Below are 22,477 nucleotides of genomic sequence, written 5' to 3'. Positions count from 1 at the left end.
GTCCCTCTTTTCTGTCTGCCCTTGAGATCCTGGCTTTTAGCTGGCATCCTTTGCCTACCACTCACATCCCAGTGGTCAAAGGGGTCAGATGATCAAGGCTATCATCAGAGGGACAGGGAAATAAACTGCCCACTCTCCTCCTCAGGAAGTCCCATGGGAGAGGGAATGAGGAACTAAGAATACATCAACCTACTTCGCAGGTTATCTTGTGACTTTGAACCTGCCCCCTCATTTGTAGAATGGGAGTGTTGCCCTGGATGTTCCATAAATGCCCACAAAAACTGCCTATCCTAGCTCTTCTCATCCATACATTTGCAAACATATGCACAACCGTCTGCTTGCGTCCATATACTACATTTTAACCATAACTATTATTTTTAAATGCATTGTAATTTCCAAAATGCTTCTGTACACTCACATAGGCCGTATACTCCTCTGCACATGCACATACTTATATACAGTCCTACAAAGGTATAGATTAAACTCTAGTCAAATACACATTTCCACGCGGACATATCACACACGTTCGAAAGCACACCAATGCACACCACATGCTTGTATGTACTCACGCTCAGGCACGTATCCCCTCAGACATGCTTATTTCCAAACATACCTTCCCCCACACTTGTTCACCTTCACTCACAACTCACATACATTCTGTTCCTCTGTGAGCACAGCTGCTTAATCAGCATCAAGGCCTGCTGATGAGGCTGTCGCTGGCCCCCTGAGAGCGGCATTAACTCTTCGCTGCTCCCATCAAGGCTGCTGTGCCAAGTGTCTTCCATCTGGGGATCCCAGGGAACAAAGGGGCAGCAGAGGAGACAGGCGAAGCTGCTTTCTCTGCAGGTCTGGCACTTGCTAGGAGAAAATGGGCCAGGGAGGAAAAGCCAGGGAAGAGGCAAAAGAGCCTTCCGGGCCTTCTGACTTTGCTTCACACTTTCTTCTCCAACCCCATCCCTCACTCCTCATGTCCAGTGTATCTTGTAAATAGGATAACTGAAAAATTCATCATCCAAACCAAGAGAGTGCTGAGAGAGACAGAGATGTTATTAAGTACAACACTGTGGATATGAGAGTTGAACCATAAAGAAGGCTGAGCGCCAAAGAACTGATGCTTTCAAATTGTGGTGCTGAGGAGTCCCTTGGACTGCAAGGAGAACAAACCAGTAAATCCTAAGGGAAACCAACCCTGAATACTCATTGGAAGGACTGATGCTGAAGCTCCAATACTTTGGCCACCTGATGCAAAGAACTGACTCATTAGAAAAGACCCTGTTGCTAGGAAAGACTGAAGGCAAAAGGAGAAGGGGGTAGCAGAGGATGAGATGGTTGGATAGCATCACCAATTCAATGGACATGACCTTGGGCAAACTCCAGGAGATAGTGAGGGACAGGGAGGCCTGATGGGTTGCAGTCTATGGGTTCACAAAGAGTAGGACATGACTTAGTGGCTGAACAACAACAGCGCCCTGAACAATAGACCTATCTGAGAAGGTCACAAACACAGATGCATGGTCCCCCTACTGAGAAGATACCAGATCTTGCAACGCTGTTTCAGCACAACTCAAGATCAGCCCAAGTTGAAAGGAACTTTAATGTCAAATCTCCTCAGAGAGGTCTTCAAATTTGTCCCAAATGAGGAGAAAGGGGCCAAGTCTTTGTGCCTCCCTGGGGGTGATGTGACCTGGCATGTCATGGTACCCTGTAGCTGAGAACAGCCCCCCGAGAGGATCTCAGCCATGAGCCCAGCAGACACATCCAAGAGAAAGGACTTGGCCCTGAAGGGGGATGTGGGCAGCGCACCCAGCGTCCACTCCACTCTGCGTCTGGTGTCCTAGCACAGCAGCTGGGATCTGGCGCCCATTTCATTGGCTCCACAGAGGTTACTGGAATGAACCCGCTGGGGTGGGGTCTGCCCAGTTCAGGCAGGGAGGGTGGGAAAGCTGTCTGTCTGGAGCCTCAGTTCTCTGGCAGCCCAGCACTGCTATCTCTGCTGTTGCACGAACAGAACAGTCACTCGTCTCTGACTTTGTTGCGCCCCTCGGTCCCTCTACACTACGTGCTAAGGGCAAAGGAGAGCTTAGGAAGCTGCTGCTCTGTGGGGAGCAGATCAGACGCCTGTGATGAAACGGTGCCTGGACTTGGCTTCTGGTTCAAGGCATCCTTGTGTGCAGCTTAGTCAAGGGAGTCAGCCAGCCAGAGGAGAGCTGAAAGGGGGCACCTGGAGCACGGGCTGAGAGGTACTCTGGGCAAATCCATTATAAAGCTAAAGATCAGGATCAGAATGAGACATTTCAGACTTCCCAATAAAGGAGAGACACATTTCACAGGCTTTGAGATCCAACAAACCTGACTTCCCATCCCAGCTGTGCTGCCCTCCTGCTGGGGGACCTTTTACACAACTCCCAAGTCACAGGCTGTGAGGATTCCATGAGGCAACATGGAAACCAACCGGAGTAGGGAGTGGCAACTTGCTGGTCCTCTGCCAAGCCTCACTTATCCTGACCGGGGCCTGCAAGGTGGTCCCACAGTCCCATTTTACAGAAGGGCACGCTTGCCCTGGGGACGAGGTATACCAAATACTTGAGTACTAAGTCCTTGCTCTTTCCAGAGTTCCTGATGCAAAGCCGCTCCTTGCATCAGTAGGGCTAGAATTTAAACAATTTGGCCTCTAGCAAGTCCATGAACTTCCTGATGTTCAAGCTGGTTTTAGAAAAGGCAGAAGAACCAGAGATCAAATTGCCAACATCCGCTGGATCATGGAAAAAGCAAGAGAGTTCCAGAAAAACATCTATTTCTGCTTTATTGACTATGCCAAAGCCTTTGACTGTGTGGATCACAATAAACTGTGGAAGATTCGGAGAGAGATGGGAATACCAGACCACCTGACCTGCCTCTTGAGAAAGCTGTATGCAGGTCAGGAAGCAACAGTTAGAACTGGACATGGAACAACAGACTGGTTCCAAATAGGGAAAAGACTACGTCAAGGCTGTATATTGTCACCCTGCTTATTTAACTTCTATGCAGAGTACATCATGAGAACCTTTGGGCTGGAAGAAGCACAAGCTGGAATCAAGATTGCTGGGAGAAATATCAATAACCTCAGATATGCAGATGACACGACCCTTATGGGAGAAAGTGAAGAGGAGCTAAAAAGCCTCTTGATGAAAGTGAAAGAGGAGAGCGAAAAAGTTGGCTTAAAGCTCAACATTCAGAAAACGAAGATCATGGCATCCGGTCCCATCACTTCATGGGAAATAGATGGGGAAACAGTGGAAACAGTGTCAGACTTTATTTTGGGGGGCTCCCAAATCACTGCAGATTGTGATTGCAGCCATGAAATTAAAAGACACTTACTCCTTGGAAGAAAAGTTATGACCAACCTAGACAGCATATTCAAAAGCAGAGACATTACTTTGCTGACTAAGGTCCATCTAGTCAAGGCTATGGTTTTTCCTGTGGTCATGTATGGATGTGAGAATTGGACTGTGAAGAAGGCTGAGTGCCGAAGAATTGATGGTTTTGAACTGTGGTGTTGGAGAAGACTCTTGAGAGTCCCTTGGACTACAAGGAGATCCAACCAGTCCATTCTGAAGGAGATCAGCCCTGGGATTTCTTTGGAAGGAATGATGCTAAAGCTGAAACTCCAGTACTTTGGCCACCTCATGCGAAGAGTTGACTCATTGGAAAAGACTTTGATGTTGGGAGGGATTGGGGGCAGGTGGTGAAGGGGACGATAGAGGATGAGATGGCTGGATGGCATCACTGACTCGATGGACGTGAATCTAAGTGAACCTAGGGAGTTGATGATGGACAGGGAGGCCTGGCGTGCTGCGATTCATGGGGTCGCAAAGAGTCAGACATGACTGAGCTACTGAAATGAACTGAACTGAACTGAAGTCTTGGTATTTTATTATATTTTTATCCTATTGGAGGCAGTCATCAAAAGGAGCAAAATCCTCCCTCTTTAAAAGCCCAAGAACTTCAGTGCCAAAAAAGGATGGCTCCAGAGGTTTTTTTTTTTTTTTTTTTTTTCCCATTCATTCACACACACATGCAGGTACACACACACACACACACACGTGCACGTGCAAACAGCCTCAAACTTTTTTCCTGAGGGCCCTCTCAAATTGTTCTTCAGAAAAGAGGGTTCATGGATATTTGGGTGGAGGAAGGGCCCTCTAATTTTCTGAGTCAGTGGAATGCTGGCTGGGATGATGATAAAGGTTACCAGGGGTTACCGACTATAAATGTTACCAACTATAAATACAACTCTTCAAATATGGATAGCTAACTCCCATGTGCCAGGCTTCCACTAGGGAGTTCTTAGGCTATTAGGGAAAAACAAATGTAAAAAAAAGAAATTATAACATGTTAGTAAAATTATAGCATGGAGTCATAGAAGCAAGTACAAAGTCCCCAGATAACTTGGAAGTGATTCTAGCTCTGTGCTGGAGGCTTAAGGAAATTTTACTGAAATAAGGTACAACTAATCTGGGTTTTGGAGGATGAATAAGAGTTTGTAGAAACTATTTAATTTTAATGATTTATTTTTTCTGTTTAAAGAGTAGGGAGGAGGAAGCTGAGGAAGGTGGCTTATACATACTATATACATATTATTTGTATATATGCATTTGACACTTTGTACAGATTTACATATTTTAATCTTCTTAACAGTCTTGTGAGATGGGGTTTTCACAGGGAGAAAACTGAGGATCAAAAAGGGTGGGTTGAGTCAATTACTCAGGGTCACACAGCCAGCAAGTGCTGGGGCCAGAAATTCATTGCAGTGTCTTTGGCTCCACTCCCTGGCTCTTTCCCTGCTGCTGGCTTCTGTAGCTGACAGGAGGTGGACACTAATGGAGTTTATTTGTGGAAAACTATGCACTTTTTGAGATAGAATGATATTAGATCGTTAGAAACTGATTTAGCAAATGATCTTATTCAGAATCAACCCTACAAAATTTCCTCATTTGGAAGCTTCAAGTCTCCAAAGCCTTGTCCTACCTACCCAGTCTTCAGCCCAGCCCTGCAACTTGAGCAGGGAGGTCCCTGGTCTGGTTCATCAGGGCAGAGCCAGTCTCTCAACTCCCACTCCACTGCTCTCCATGTGACACCAGGTTTGCCCGTAACTCATCCGTTTAGTATACGTGGCACCATGAGGGAGAGTTCTGAGGCCCTGGCAGATGCTGGGTACTTTCTGCGCCCTTGTGAAAGATAAAATGCCCCTTAGCACAGGTTTGGCATCAAGCATATTCCTTTGTGGGCTTCCCAGGTGGCACTAGTGGTAAAGAACCTGCCTGCCAAAGCAGGAGACGTGGTTTCCATCTCTGGGTTGGGAAGGTCCCCTGGAGGAGGGCACGGCAACCCTCTCCAGTATTCTTGTATGGAGAATCCCATGGACAGAGGAGCCTGGCTGGCTACAGTCTATAGGGTGGAAAAGAGTCAGACACAACTGAAGCGACTTAGCACAGCACATATTCCTTTGTGTAAAAGGGTATGGTTTGGAATTCTTGTGCTGATCATTTGCTGATTAAATGATGTGGGGTCATGTCACTTAACCCTTCAGAGTTATGTCATCCGAGAATTGGGATATGGGGATAAAGTCCTACTTCAGAAGACTTGTGTGCAAAGTAATTGAGGCAGTGCTTTCATGTACAAAAAAGATGCTTTGTAGCAACTAGCTGCTCAGTAAATGTGAGTTCACTTTTCCTTCCTCAGCCTTTGAAGAGGCATGGCCTGTGTCCAGGGTACACAGGGTTAACCTACTCCACAGGGACCTAGGCATCCCAACAAAATTAGGGCTTTTGTGTCCTTGTGCCCTAATTATTTATGTATTAGCATCATGGGACAGATCCTTGGTTTTCAATCTGGAGTCAAAGAAGCCCTGAACCTGGAAGGTGGTTCAAGGGAGAGGGACTCAGTGGTTAGGACCTCTGGCTGCACCTCTACCCTCCAAGTCAACAAAAATAGTGTCTCTTTGATGTGTTTTATATGTTGGGCTTCCAGGTAGAATTTCATTTTAAGAGTTATATCTAGTATTAAAAACAGAAAATTGAAAACCTCTGCTGGAGAGTAAGAGTTTTAACATTTGAGTTTTGCGTCTCAAAGCGAGTTGCTTTCTGGCTCATGTTCCTTCCCTGTTGGCCTTCTTAACAGGGAAAGCCCTGCTCCCACGTCCTCCCCTCCTCCTCCCCCACATGGAGACCAGTCTCAAGAAGAAAGATGAGCTGAGGTCTGTGCTGAGAACTGGGCCCTGATGCTCTGAGCATTTTACAAACACACAGAAGAGCTACTGCCTGGGTTTCAGTTCTTGAATGAGGTTTTCTGTCCTAACCTGAGCTATGGGGTCTTGCTGGCTGATGTGGGCTAGAGATGGGGAAGGGGGAGGACATGGGGCTTAAGACGACAAGGTGAGGGCAGAGAAAAGTGTTGAAAATGAGTAAGTGCCTGTGGGGAGAAGAACATCTTCTTACAGGTTGCTCCTCTTCCCACCTGCCACCCAGTGAGATGAAAGACACATTGATTTGGGAGCCAGAAAGAGTTGAGTTCGAATCCCAAGTTTGCTGCTGATTAGCTGCATGACCTTGAGCAAATCCTGAACTCCTTCCAGTCTTTCCTTCCTCATCTACAAAACGGGAATACTAGAGCTCTCAGAGAATTAAGTGAGTGTATGTATCTTACATGGGCTTGCTTGCATGCACGCTGTCACTTCCATCATGTCTGACACTTTGTTACCCTGTGGACCATAGCCCACCAGGGTCCTCTGTCCATGGGATTCTCCAGGCAAGAGTACTGGAGTAGGTTGTCATGCCCTCCTCTAGGGGATCTTCCTGACCCAGGGATCAAACCAGCATCTGTCTCCTGCGTTGGCAAGCTGGTTTTTTACTACTAGCACCACCTGGGAAGCCCCATCTTATGTGTACACACACATATATATTTAAAAGAATACATAAGATATTGTAGAAGGCCATAAGTACAAACTAGCTGCTACTGAGTAGCAGTAGTAGATATCAGTCCCCTTTCCCTATCCAGCTACTGTATCTACATTTTCCAGACCATACACTGGGACACTGAGTTGTGGAAAGGATTGAATGAAATGATGTCCATCAAATTCTTTGTGCAACTCCTGGCACACAGAAGGTGCTTTTATTTGTTTGTTTGTTTTGTTTTTAATTGGCTGCACTGGGTCTTGGTTGCAGTGTGCAGGATCTCCACTGTGTAATGCAGTATCTTTTAGTTGAGCAAGGACTCTTCAGTTATGGTCCATGGGCTCCAGAGTGTGCAGGCTCCGGAATTTTGGCACAAAGGCTTAGTTGCTCCTTGGCATGTAAGATCTTAGTTTCCCAACCAGGGATTGAACCCAAGTCCCCTGCATTGCAAGGCAGATTCTTAACCACTGGACCACCAGGGAAGTCCTGATGCAGGTTCTTCAGTTGTGGCATGAGAACTTTCAGTTATGGCATGAGGGATCTAGTTCCCTGACCAGGGATCAAACCTGGGCCCCCAGCATGGGAAGCACCAAAGTATTAGCCATTGGACCAACCAGGGAAGTCCCCAGTAGGGGTTTAACAAGTGTTATCTTCTCTACATGCTCCCCTCCTTCTACACAGCCTGTTTGCAGAAGGAATCTTAGGAACAAGTCCTTGCTGTTTTTCCATTGCTGACTTTGTGTCCCAAAGGCCCAAAGGCCCAAAGGCCCTGTGTTCACAGCATCACAGCCCTATGCCGCATAATCTGAATCTAACCCTGAGAATCAGCCTTGGACCTTGGTCCCAAGGCTCTGTGACAATTGTTTGTCCTAACACCTGCCTTCACCTGGGATATGGGCCCTCTCATGATCTGGTCAGGCCTATTTCAGGCCAAGGAGTTCCGCTCCTCTCCCCAAATCCTGACCTCCCTCAACCCACCTGCCACCTGCTGGCTTGGATGCTGCCCTTGGACAGGCCCCTCAGATAAGACTATCAACTAGGCTTCCCTGTCTCTGTGTCCCACCCACCTGCTAGGTCAGCCAGAAGAGGGTAACCTATTGTGCCGGGATTTCCCCAATGTCAGGAGCTCCTGATGTCAGCTGCTACCCAGTCAGATGCCCCAACACATGTCCAGCCCTCAGGTCATTCCCAGGCCAGTGCTCAACCTCTTTCTGCATTCCAGACAACCCTAGTTAGATCTGGAGATGAATGGGAGAGGGCAGGCCAGGCCAGGCCAGGGATCACATCCAGTGAAGGTCTGGATGTGAGCACACATACTGGGTACTCAAGCTTGATCAGGCCATGGAATATAAAAGACCGCATGTGGTCCAAATCTCAGTCTGTGTGTCTTTGGACTACTCATTTTATTTCTCTGTGCCAAAGGGTTTTTCATCTGCAAGTTAGAGTTCAGAAAACACAACAACCACTTCAGGGTATTGTTGTGAGGAACAAATTAGATAATATATATTAACCCCTGTGCCCAGTGAAGAGCAAGACTTCAATAAAAGTGCGCCTTTCTCCACGTCACTGTGACCATGTCCTTGTGCTGTGGTTGTGCTCCTGCCAGTAAGATGTGAGGCGTCCCCAGGTAGGTCTCCTGTGCTTCTCCTTTTCCTCCAACTCTTCATTAATATTCTGAAGACGGAGTCAGGGAGGCAGTAGCAACACACCAGGCTTAAAACTAATCAAGTTCCCCTCAGTCCAAATGAACTTTTCTCACCGATTCTCAGATCTTCTGCATCTTGTCACTGGGTGCATTTTCCCCACGTAATGAAGTTTGGGCAGCCCTGGCTGGTCACTGCCAGCTCCTGCCTGGTTCCGGAGCGTGACCTCCAGGCAGTCACAGCTGCTCCCAGCACTGTGGTGGCCCCTCCATCGCCTGTCTGCCTTCCCATCGGGGGGCAGTGAGACCCCAGCAGATTAACATGATGTCCTTGTAATTCTGCATCCAAGACACATGCCATTTTCCTTCAACACATTTGGAAAGGGGGCAAGTTCCACTTTGTAAGAACCGTCACTTATTTTGAACTGGAAGAAAATAATTTATTTGGTCAAAAGTTGTGTTTTTCCATCAAGGGCACATATTTCCCTTTTGTAATGGGAAGCAGGGCCTTCTGGATCCCCACATAGTCAATTCTCCAAGGTTACTCCAGTGTGAGGCTTTTCTTTTTCAGTTTATTTCATGAACTAATCCAACAACTAAGAAAATAGGTTCAAAAATAATCACACAAATGATGGTGCAAGGCAAAAAGACAGGGGTGTTAGCACGATTCTTCCATCTCCAGTATATCTGAAAGAACCCTAAGAATGCCCTTCATCTGACTAGAAACCTATTCAAGTTTTTCTACCATAGAAATGAATGATTTGAAGGACTGTTTCCAAGACCTGGTCCCTGGCTCTCTACTTAGAAGCCCTGCTGGAGCTGCCAGTGCGACCTATCACCCAACTGAGAGGGTTCCCCAGTCTTGTTTTTGGAGTGCTGAACTGCCTGGCCTGGGGCCCCTAACTTGGGCACACTTCCCTGAGGCTGAGATTTTGTCAGTGGCAAACTGGAAGATTCAAGGCCTTGAATGAAGCTGCAAAATCTCAAGCCCTGGAAGATCATGCCTCTCATGGACCATCTCCAACAGATGTTAAGTTCTTGGATCTGGAAGGAATGACCTTTAGGCCACATCTTCATGCCTGTGGATGGTGAGCTTGTTCACCATCGGAGGCCATCTCAGACATTCAGACATTCTCAGTATGACTCCAAGAGAAGGGACAGAGGAAGGACCTCACTGAGGATCACATAATAACTATCATAACTGAACTTGAATCCAAGTTTGTATGACTTCAAATTATGCCTCTCTGCTCTGTTGCTATCTGGAAAGCAGGCTCCGTGCTGCAGGGATCCTGGCGAGTATCTACTTTCCCCAAAGACTGAACTTGGCAGGTGACAGCCGAATTCCCTGCCATCAGCTCACTTTCCTGTGGCTTCTCCAAATGCCAGGCATCCCACTGGGTGGCTTTAACTTCTTAAAGTCTTCCTGACACTCAAGCACTCACTTGCAAAGAAAAGCTGGTCTGCAAGCCCCACATCGGACAGACCCTATAGGAACTTTATTTCAAAGTCTCAGAGAAAATGAAAAAGCGTTTAGGCCAGGGTAGCTTCCATCCCAGAGAGGGAGCATCACCGCTCCCACCTCCCTCACGGGCTGAGAATTGCATTTGTGTTTAATAACAACTTTGATCCCTCTGCCAGAGCAGCGGTCATTGAGAAATCCTGACATAAAGAAGGTATCTGGGAGATAAAGTTCTGCAAGCGATGATTACTAGCACTTAAGTTCTCTTTTTGTTGAAAGGAAGAATCCCAGAATGAACAGTGCATTGAATGATATGACAAGCAAGTACTTGATCCCTGTCCAGCTGGAGGGGGATTGTACCCATCAGCAGCTTTTTAGCTAAGGACGTCTTTATATTTCCCTTCTTTGTCTGGGCCTCTCTAGTTCCTCCTTTTACTTCATGTCAGCACTATATAGTAGGTATGCCAAGTGGTTTTGAAATTTAAATTACAGTCTCTTTTTCAGATGTTATTGGAAAGAACATGTAATTTATAACCACGTGTTAGGAGTACAGGATGTTCATGGTCCACTGCCAATTTTTCTTTTGTAAAGTTAATAAAACTTTCATAAAACACTTATACACTTGTATATTTCATGGTAAAGATTTTTTTTTATCTCATAGGCTAATGTAAAGATTTATTAAAACCATTTTTTTGTTAAGAGGAGTGTCAATAGTTTGCAGCTGAGTGTAATTTTGAATCCGTGGAAGATGACGGTCTGATGGAAAATGACAGTAACAGCTTTGTTGATTTAGCACTAAAAATAAAGGAGCCTTTCAAACGAGAGAATGCTCTAATATCCAGAGTGGGCTAGGACGCACTCAGGCCAATGGAGGCGAGCTGGAGGAGCCGGCCACCAGTACTCCAACCCCTGGCAAGAGCAGGGGAGGACTGGATGGAGCCCAGGTGGGAGGGTGAGCAGTGGCCCCCCGCCCCCCAGGGATTAGCTGGCAGGCAGATTCTGGTTGGGGAGGGAGGGAGGAGCCAGGAGGAGCATTTAGGGCTTGCATTGACTTCTTGTGGCCGAAAACTCTGAGATCTGCCTGTCCCCACAGGTACTCCTGGACATTCTGGGTCTCTCTGGGACCCCATTTTTCCTGAAGGTCAAGGGCTACAGAACAAGAGCTAGTTTAATCTATCCCTTCCTCCTCTCCACCCTACCTGACCCCCTTCAGCAATCCAACCTACCCCAAACAGGTCCTTATCAAAAGATTATCTGAAGGAACTTCATTTAACCTTTTTCTGCCTATACACCCCAGGGACTTCCCAGGCGGCACTAGTTGTAAAGAACCTGCTTGTTAATGCAGGAAAGGTAAGAGACACAGATTCAATCCCTGGGTCAGGAAGATCCCCTAGAGAAGGGCATGGCAACCCACTCCAGTATTCTTGCCTAGAGAATCCCATGGACCAAGGAGCCTGGAGGGCTACCATGCATAGGATCACAAAGAATCAGACACGACTGAAGTGAAAAGTGTGATATACTCCAGGATCTTGGAAGACCCTTCTTGATTTTTTTTTTTTTTTTGCAACTGATAAATGGGTATATTCTCTTGCAGGATTGGATAGAATAAATAGAATTTAATAATTTGGAGTAAATAGACCTCTCTGAGCTTGTTTTCTTCTCCATAAAATGCAGATGATGACTCCCATCTCCAGGTCCGTTTATGAGACCATCCTGAGATTTGCCGTTTGTGAATCATATGGACGGACTTTGCGAACTGCAGACAGCGTACGTGGGAACTCTTCATCTTCCAGGCTGGACCTGTGGTCCTTTAGAAGGGACGTCAAGAGGATGGCAAACCACTGGTACAAAGACCCTCATTCTCTCAAATATTGACATGGGGTCAATTTACAAACAAATTAAAACGTTAAGAGAAAATAAAGAATATAATTATTAACTGTGTGCCAAAGCCTTTCCCATAGCCTTTTCCTATCATCCTCATTTTATAGATAATGAAAGTAGAGCTCCAAAAGGTTAACCAATCAGCTTGAGACCACAAAACTAGTGAGACAAGAAGCTTTTACACTTAGGTCATTCTAACTCCTAAGTTTGTTTGTTTGTTTGTTTTTTTCCTCCCATTCCATAATATTAGAAGGAGCTGACACTCTTGACTGGTTCCACATGCTAAGCACCCTGTTAGGCACTCTGCAAGCATCCTCTCCCTTAATCTTCATGCCACTCCTGCAGAAACCACTCGCATCCTCATGCAAGGTGAGAATACTGACAGAGCTACACAGACCACAGGGAGCGGCCTTTGCTCACGGCTGGCCTGACCTTTAGCATTGATTCCCCTAAAGAAGGGATGGCTGTGCTTCTGAGGAAAGGCTGCTGAGGGCGTGGGTGCCTTTGCTGAAGTCTCTAAGCTCTACCTGCTACTTCTCCCCTAGGGAGGGTTGGCCCCAAGGTCTGGCATAGGAACCGGGGCTTCAGCGCTCTCATTCCTCCCCATGGGGCTCTTCCCTGTTTCCCTGGCTCTGCTGTCCCCTCCAGCCCCACTCAATTCAGGCCCCTTTCTTGTTTTGTCCTGCTCTCCCATCTTCTTTTCCTTGTTCCCTCTCAACTGAGCTAGCATTTTCTGAAGCAGCATTTCCTCTGGTGACCCTCTTTGGAAGCACTAAGGCAAGCACCAGCCACATTCCTGGCTTAGGGTCACTGTTTTCTTTCTTAAAAAATGTGTCTGTAAAGCATAGTATTTTTCTGATTTGCATTATTGTGCATGCTCAGAGGAATACATCTAAGTATAATGGGATTTACAAAGAAACCTTAGATATCATATAATAATTTTTTTCCTAGTAGGATCCCTCTCCAGCCACCTAGATCACCCTATTTATTATCCAGCTTCTATTGATCATGGAGGTTTCTGCTTTATGTCATTTCTTCAGGCCTTCCCTGACCTCTCTGACTAGAGCGGGCCATCTCTGTGCACACTTCCATATCATCTTGTTTTCCCATCTCTTCTCACAAGTATTACTAAGTATTTGTCAAATTCTGTATTTGTCATCCATCTTGTCTACTAGGCCATGAACTCTAGGAGGAGGGGAGCCACCTGTCTTGTGATTGCTGTATTTTCAGCGCTCAACAGATGACCAGGTTAACCCTCTCTGTGACCTCACACCACTGCCAAATCTTCCTCCTCTTCCAGATGAAAGCTGTGATAGCCTCCTGCCTTTACACCAGGTCCAGTTTATGACAGTGCCCCGTGTCACATATGTGGTGTCACAGAGTCCAGTTAGTGGGAATCCTGGTGACAGCCTTCACCTGTGTGCTTCTGAGGGGAAGATGCAAGTTCCCAGATGGCAGGAGGAGATGGGAGGTAGCCCACAGCCAGCCTCCTTCCACATCTCAACAGCTCTGATATGTGGAGATACAGAGAGCTCTCAGCTCCTGGGAGAAAAATGTGGAAGAGAAACTGGGGCTCCAGGACAAGAAATTTCAGAGAAAGAAATAGAAGACCCCTGCACAATCTCTGTCATTGTCTTTCTGGAAAAACAAACAAATGAGCGATTGGAGCCATGGAAGCCAGCAGGTGCACAGCCTGGAGAGGGGAAATGAGAGTTTGGTAGGGTAGGGCCCCTCTTCATCAGGCCAAAGGGAGGCTGTGGTTCAACTGAGCAAGCCATTTCCAGATGCGCAGGTTCGCTCCTGACTGTTACTGCTGATCTTGCAGCTATTGTTGCTTCTAGAATGAGGCAGTGTGGTCTAGTATCAGGTGCTGCCTTGAGAGACTGAGAGGGCAAGTCTGGGTGGCAAGCACCAGTGGCTGGAACCCTGGCTATGCCCATAGCTTCCTGAGCATGCTTAGAGCACAACCAGGCTGAGGCCCCTTGAGTGGGGTCAGCCAGCTCCTCCTGCAATTGCCTAGAACAATGAGAGTTGGCAAGGCTGAGGGTTTACCATTCACCATCTATCTAGCTTGAGGTAATTTAGCAGAGTGGTTGAAAGTTCAGGCTCTGCAGTTAGATAGACCCTCAGCTTATTAGCTTCTTCATCTTGGGGAAATTACTTGACATCTGTCTATCTTAGTTAAAATCATAAGAGGGTTAGTTTCACGAGCATGTAACCTCTGCATCCACAAAGTGTCCCTTGCTTAGAAGGACCCTACCTTCACTGTAATGCTCTGCTCTCGCCATCCTAAAATTTTTCATTTTTTTTTTAGCAAGGTGCCTGTATCTTTATTCTGAACTAGGCTGGGCCTTGCAAATTATGTAGCTGGTCCTTATTATAATTTAAATATTCATCACAAGAGTGAGGGTAAGGAACAAAGAGATAAGACAGCATACATTGAGGACCTAATATTAAGACCCATTTTTATTACTGCCTCCTGGGTTACCAACCAAGTAGTAGTTCATGCCTCTCCAGCTTTCTGGTAGGTGGTTGGTAAGAAAGGACATCTCTAGGCTTCAGAGATGAATAGAAGTCAGGCTGAATAAAAACTCAGAGACCTTGGTTGGCCTCATGGCATATTTCTCCAGGAACTCCATGGGATATGAATAGGACCTGAAGGTGGCAGGCTGTGGGGAGGACACCAGGGGTCTTCAGGTGACAGGCTGCCAAATAACAAAGTTCAAACTTTCCTCGTGCCTCATTCTTAGTAACAATGCCACTGATACACCCACCAAGTTGAGTGTTTCTGATGCTCTTTTGTGAGACCAGACTCTAATCTCTGCTCTCCTGTGTCTGAGAGTCAGCAACTGGTTGCACTTCCTAGCTAGGTGTGACCAAGTTAGCAGAAACAGGTGGCAGAAAATTGGCCTCACTCATTCACCTGCTTGGTAAATTACAGCAGCTGCATCTCCCCTCCCCCCAAACCCAAGGCCTCTCTGACCGCCTCTGCTTCTTCTAACAAGGGCAGCCATCAGTCAGTTCAGTCGCTCAGTCATATCCAACTCTTTGCAGTCCCATGGACTGCAGCATGCTAGGCTTCCCTGTCCATCACCAACTCCCAGAACTCATTCAAACTCATGTTCATCGAGTCCGTGATGCCAGCCAAACTATCTCATCCTCTTTGGTCCCCTTCTCCTCCCACTTTCAATCTTTCCCGCATCAGGGTCTTTTCCAGTGAGTCAGTTCTTTGCATTAGGTGGCCAAAGTTTTAGAGCTTCAGCTTCAGTATCAGTCCTTCCAATGAATATTCAGGACTAATTTCCTTTAGGATTGACTGTTCTGATCTCTTTGGAGCCCAAGGGATTCTGAAGACTCTTCTCCAACACTATGGTTCAAAAGCATCAATTCTTCGGCACTCAGCTTTCTTTACGGTCCAACTCTCACATCTCACATGACTATGGAGAAATGATAGCTTTGACTGTAGAGTCCTTTGTCAGCAAAGTAATGTCTCTGCTTTTTAATATGCTGTCTAGGTTGGTCATAACTTTTCTTCCAAGGAGGAAGCGTCTTTTAATTTCATGGCTGCAGTCACCATCTGAAGTGATTTTGGAGCCCAAGTAAATAAAGTCTGTCACTGTTTCCATTGTTTCCCCATCTATTTGCCATGAAGTGATGGGACTAGATGCCATGATCTTCGTTTTTTGAATGTTGAGTTTTAAGTCAGCTTTTTCACTCTCCTCTTTCACCGTCATCAAGAGGTTCTTTAGTTCCTCTTCACTTTCTGCCATAAGGGTGGTGTCATCTGCATATCTGAGGTTATTGATATTTCTCCCTGCAATCTCGATGCCAGCTTGTACTTCATCTAGCCTGGTATTTCACATGATTTACCCTGCATGTAAGAAAAATAAACAGGGTGACAGTATACAACCTTGATGTACTCCTTTCCCAATTTGGAACCAGTCCATTGTCCCATGTCTGGTTCTAACTGTTGCATCTTGACCTGCATACAGATTTCTCAGGAGGCAGGTCAGGTGGTCTGGTATTCCCATCTTTTTAAGAATTCTCCACAGTTTATTGTGATTCACACAGTCAAAGGCTTTAGTGTAGTCAATGAAGCAGAAGTGGATGCTTCTTTGGAATTCTCTTGCTTTTTCAATGATCCAGCGGATGTTGGCAATTTGATCTCTGGTTCCTCTGCCTTTTCTAAATCCAGCTTGAATATCTGGAATTTCTCAGTTCATGTACTGTTGAAGCCTAGCTTGGAGAATTTGAGCATTATTTTGCTAGGGTGTGAGATGAGTGCCATTCAGTTCAGTTCAGTTGAGTCGCTCAGTCATGTCCGACTCTTTGCGACCCCATGAATCACAGCACGCCAGGCCTCCCTGTCCATCACCAACTCCCGGGGTTCACTCAGACTCACATACATCGAGTTGGTGATGCCATCCAGCCATCTCATCCTCTGTCATCCCCCTCTCCTCCTGCCCTCAATCCCTCCCAACATCAAAGTCTTTTCCAATGAGTCAACTCTTCGCATGAGGTGGCCAAAGTACTAGAGTTTCAGCTTTAGCATTATTCCTTCTAAAGAAATCCCAGGGCTGATCTCCTTCAGAATGGACTGGTTGGATCTCCTTGCAGTCCAAGGGACTCTCAAGAGTCTTCTCCATCATGGCCAGGGGCAATTCTTTCCTTTACTCTTCTGATCTCTTTACACCTCATTTCCTAACCTCTGTCTTAATCCAGGTACTGGAGTGCCTTCGTTCACTTGATTCTGACATCCATCATCACTGCTCTGTCTCCTTTGCTGCATCCTCCATAGCAGCGGTCCCTAACCTTTTTGGCACTAGGGACTGGTATCGTGGAAGACAATTTCTTCATGGACTGGGGTAAGAGGGCTGGTTTCAAGATGTTTCAGGTGTGTTTCATTTATTGTGCACTTTATTTCTATTATTATTATATCAACTCCACTGCAGATCATCAGGCATTAGATACTGGAAGTTGGGGATCCCTGCTCTAGAGAACAGAAATCCTTTATTGAAAGGAGGCATTTTCTATTATATTGGACCCAAATTTATTCCTTTATTCATAACAGCTGGAAGCATGGCACAACCCCCGCCTCTCTACCCCACCCATGCTTTTTACTCAATCGTAGGTGTTCTTTAACAGAGGGAGGGGCCAGGAGAATCAGGTCTCTTCCGCTGTCCGGTATCTGGGTATCTGAAAAGCCAGGGAGGCATAGCAGGTATCTAAAGCTAGGCTTTCCAAAAGGGCCTCTGAAATTCAGCCCAGTGCTTTTTCTTCATGCTGCATGATGTTGTCTCTATTGAAAGCTTCTACTTCCCCAAACACAGAGTACACAATCCCATTGAAAGCATTGCCAATGATAAACTATGTATGGACAAATAACAAACAGTGACAAAACCGCACACACAGAGACAAGGCAGTCTGTGTTGGGGAAGAAAGAGAAAAATAAATGAAATTAACAGTGGGAGACAAAAACAGAGGAAAACCCAGCAATTAGATTAATCATAGACTTCCAGGAAATTGGCCCAAATTTCTTTAAAATCTTGTTGATTGTTATTCAGATTGAAGGGTTCCCTCAGCAAGATCAGCCAGAGCCCACCAAGCTTGCATACCAATCTGCAGCATCCTACAGGCAAGTGCTTGGATCCTAGGGCTGTGTTCTGGCCACAGAGAATCCCCCGGGCAGGTGTGAGGTCCAGTTGGGGTCAAGAGTCAATATTTTTAGTCTGAGCTCTCTGGGAAACTCTATTTGGGAATTTAAACAAATCATATCACTTTCTAGACTTCAGTTTCCACTTCTGTCAAATAGGCAAATTGTATCTTTCCTTCATGAGGGCCCTGGTGACTCAGACGGTAAAGAATACACCTGCAGATCAGAAGATCTGGGTTCAATCCCTGGGTCAGGAAGATCCCCTGAAGAAGGGAATGGCAACACACTCCAGTATTCTTGCCTGGAGGATGCCATGGACAGAGGAATCGGCCGGGCTACAGTCCCTGGGGTCGCAAAGAGTTGGACATGACTGAGCGACTAACACACATCCTTCATTCTTAAGTCAGTGGGTTTTGAGAGGCTGAAGAAAGAAAATAGATGTGGGATTCCTAGGTAGACCAAAAGCACTATGCAAGCATAACAGAGCATTTTCAGAGGCAGAAGGAAAGCAGGATATTGCCCAAGATTCAAATACCCGCCCCTCCAAACACTGGGGTAGAGAAAATGCAGTGTGGGGCTGGATCAAGTGAGCTGCTACAAACATGTTCCAAAGCCTTCAGATTCAGTACATCTTGACCCAAATATCCCTCCCTCTTTTATGATCTGCATTTAAAAGAAAATTGAATGACCTATCTCTGGATATATTAATGCTTAAATCATTAGGATCTTGGCTCCAGAATGCTCCTGGGTTGCCAGAGGGACATCAGCTTTCAAATGCCTGGAAGTCGCCCTTCACCCAGGGTGAAATAGTCCAAGCATAAAATGGTTTAGGTTTGGTTTGAAAGATTGAATGCTTGAATTCCTCTTAGAACTGACTTCTTCAAATATGACCACTTTTTGCTCAATGTAAAAACAAAGATATTGTCTGTCTATTAGGTACTAGGCTCTGTGCTAAGTGCTCTGCATACATAATTTAATGTAATGCTTACAACAACCCCATGTGGTAAATTTTATTAATTTTCCTATTTTCAGTTCAGTTCATTCGCTCAGTCGTGTCTGATTCTTTGCAACCCCATGGACTGCAGCATGCCAGGCTTCCCTATCCATCACCAACTCCCAAAGCTTGCTCAAACTCATGTCCAAGTCGGTGATGCCATCCAACCATGTTATCCTCCGTCATTCCCTTCTCCTCCCGCCTTCAATCTTTCCCAACATCAGGGTCTTTTCCAGTGAGTCAGTTCTTCCCATCAGGTGGCCAAAGTACTGGAGTTTCAGCTTCAGCATCAGTCCTTCCAATGAATATTCAGGACTGATCTCCTTTAGGATGGACTGGTTGGATCTCCTTGCAGTCCAAGGGACTCTCAAGAGTCTTCTCCAACACCGCAGTTCAAAGGCATCAATTCTTCAGCACTCAGCTTTCTTTATGGTCCAACTTTCACATCTATACATGACTACTGGAAAAAACATAGCTTTGACTAGACAGGCCTTTGTCGACAAAGTAATGTCCCTGCTTTTTAATATGATGTCTAGGTTTGTCATAACTTTTCTTCCAAGGAGCAAGCGTCTTAGTTTCATGGCTGCAGTCACCATCTGCAGTGATTCTGGAGCCCAGAAAATAAAGCCTGTCACTGTTTCCATTGTTTCTCCATCTATTTGCCATGAAGAGATGGGACTGTATGCCCCATGATGTTCGTTTTCTGAATGTTGGCTTTAGGCCAACTTTTTCACTCTCCTCTTTCACTTTCACCAAGAGGCTTTTTAGTTCTTCATTTTCTGCCATTAGGGTGTGTCATCTGCATATCTGAGGTTATTGGTATTTCTCCCTGCAATCTTGATCCCAGCTTGTACTTCATCCAGCATGGCATTTTGCATGATGTACTCTGCATATAAGTTAAATAAGGGTGACAATATACAGACTTGACGTACTCTTTTCCCTATTTGGAACCAGTCTGTTGTTCCATGTCCAGTTCTAACTGTTGCTTAAGAATGTTAAAAAAAAAAAAGGACACTCTTCAAGTATTATGGAAAATTTGGACCAATTTTTGTCTTGGCTTCTGTCTTTGAATCCGTGAAAAGAATAAATAATCTGATAACTGAAGAGGACCAAAATAGCCATCCAGTATTACATGTCCTAAAATATGTCTCCATTAGGTTTAGTTAAGTGTTAGCACTGGGCATCAAATCAACTTCAGAAAAAAAATAAGTAGAATTATTTGTGGCAGGACTTTTCAGGGCCTTTGAAATGAATGCTCGGTATAACTCTTGAAGAAGGGATAGTTCATGGCATATTTTCCACTTATTTGGAGACAGAAGATCTTTTCCCAAAGAATCGTAATAGTCTTCAGAAAATCATTTACCATGTATCATCATATCATTTTGTAAAGCAGCAAACCATGGTTCAACCAGGAGAAGTAACTTACCCATGTCATAGTGTCTTCATGGTAGAGTCAAGACAACAACCCAGATGTTCTGAGTCCAGGCCTAGGGTATGGACTCCACTACTCCTAGGGTTCCAGACTCCACTACAACAAAGGCAGGTGGAGCCAGAGGGCCATTCGTGAGTCTTCCATAAGTTCAAGCCACAGTGGCCATACATAGCATCAGAGACCACAGATCACACATCTGAGATCCAAATGGTCACAAGTACACGTTAGAAGAGAGGACATTATTTCAGTAAACGCCTTTGTGCTTGAAGGGGTTGTACTGGTTAGGGTTCTCCAGAGAAATAGGAAAAAATGAGAGAGAGATTGGGAGATTTATTTTAAGAAATTGGCTCATGTAATTATAGAAGCTGGCAAGTCCCAAATCTGTAGGGCAGGCCAGCAGACTGGAGACCTGGAGAGGAGCTGATGTTGCAACTTGAGTCTGAAAGCAGTCCAGGGGCAGAATTTCCTTTTCCCTAGGAATCTCAGCCTGTTTTTCTCTAAAGACCTTCAACTGATTAGATGAGACCCACCCTAAGCTTGGATTGTAGTCTGCTTTACTCAATGTCTGCTGTTTAAATGTTCATCTCATCTTAAAAATTACCTTCACCAAGACATCTACGTTGGCGTTTGAGCAAATACCTGGGTACTGTGGTCCAGCCAAGTTGATGTGTAAAATTAGCCATCACAGGGGCCATGTACCTTCCTGCTCTTAAAAAGTGGGTGATATCTTTCTACATTATCCTTATCGACAGAATGTGAAAAGCACATGTGGAGATCACTCAGCGCTCTGGGCTTCCAGCTGTGACTGGTGTAGACTCAGAGATACTGTGGAAATACCTTGTGTGTTTTCTCATCAGTGGATGAGGCTAGTGACAGAGGCAAAGGAGGAAGCCTGAGCTGGATATATTCAAGGATTTCACCATGATGCCCTCCCTCAATCAGAATAATTCCATTTTTGCCTATTACATATTAGACTTCCATTTAAACTGATGCTAAAATCTGTTACAAATTATCTCAATCTACATCAGTTTACTCCCTCCTTCAGACACTTTCTAGCACACAGGAACTTGTTAGAAATACGGAAGCTCAGGCCCTATCCCAGGGTAAATGAACCAAAATTTGCATTTTAAAACAATCCTTGGGTGACTTGTAAGCACTTTAAAGACTGAGGAATACAGCTTTAGACCTCAAACCATGGGGACACAGCTCAACACAGCATCAGACACATAGTAAGCAGTCAAGAATTAGTTCTTTCCTGAATGATGGCCTGACTTACAAAACTGAGGCCCAGAGAAGAGAAAGTATCATGGTCAGTAGAGTACTGGTACCAGAAATGAGATTTTCTGGTTATGTGTCTGTTGTACAGTAATATGATTCCTCCATGGAGAGCCCAAGTTATTGTTGAAAATGTCAGTCTCCAGTCTGAACATTTAAGAAATCAAGATGTTCCAATAGAAGCATCCAAATTCTTTGTGTTCATGGGAAAACTCCTCATAAGGAGTTCTGCCCGGCAAACAAAATCAATTGGCAAGAGTAAGCAGGCTCCCTGAGAGGCTCCTTGGCATGGAAGAAAACCAAACTATTATCTTCACCTGCAGGTACATTTGAACTGGAGTAAAAATCCCCTTCTCTGAAACCTTGGGTCCATCTGAACTGCCCTTGCTACAAGGATGGGAGAGATTCTGAGCAGATGATCCATTGAGGAGTTAATTTGCAGCTATGCTAAACTGTAGCACTGAGGCTGTCATGGGGGAAAAGGAGAAGCTAGTAGAGAAATCTTTGATCCTTAGTTCAGCCAGCTTCTTCCGGAAACTTGAATGGGAGATCAAACATGAACAACAGTGCAGACTCTGGGCTCTGTCCAGGGCTATAGGAATCCAATACTCCAATAATCATCCAAGTTTGACAGAAGTCAACCCAGGAAGCTCGCCAAGCAAAAGGCTTGACTAAGAAGAGGACAGAAGCCATGACAAATGAGGGAGAAGGAGAGAGGGTTGCAAACAGCCTTGGGCTGCCTGCCTTGTAGTACTCCTCCATGCATCTGCTCCCTTACACAGCCAGTCTTTCTCACAAAACTGAAAAGAAACAAAGATGTAGTTGAATAATCGTGTGCATTTCCAGACTTGGGTAGTGGTTCAAAAGTCTGGTCTTGGATTTTCAGTGCTAAGGATTTACACAAGTTTAGAGCAAGGGGTAGACTTACTATGCCATGGGCTGCACCAACACTTCTGTCTAGATCACATGTGATAGTCACCATAAAGCCTCTCACATTGGTTTAGCACCTTATAGTTTACAAAGCACTTTCACACTCATCTCATTTGCCCTGTGGTAGGTAGGGTATGTGTGTGCTCAAGGGGATCTGGATTGCTTGTTGGATGCCTCTTCATCCCATTTCACTCCAAGAATCCTGGTTGTAAGTGATATGCAGGACAACTTGATCAAAGTCCAGCAAATCATCCAAGTGTGGGCACTTACAGCTACTAT

Source organism: Ovis canadensis, chromosome 15 (assembly GCF_042477335.2).
Source record: "Ovis canadensis isolate MfBH-ARS-UI-01 breed Bighorn chromosome 15, ARS-UI_OviCan_v2, whole genome shotgun sequence".
NCBI lineage: Eukaryota > Metazoa > Chordata > Mammalia > Artiodactyla > Bovidae > Ovis > Ovis canadensis.
This window is presented reverse-complemented; position numbering follows the sequence as displayed.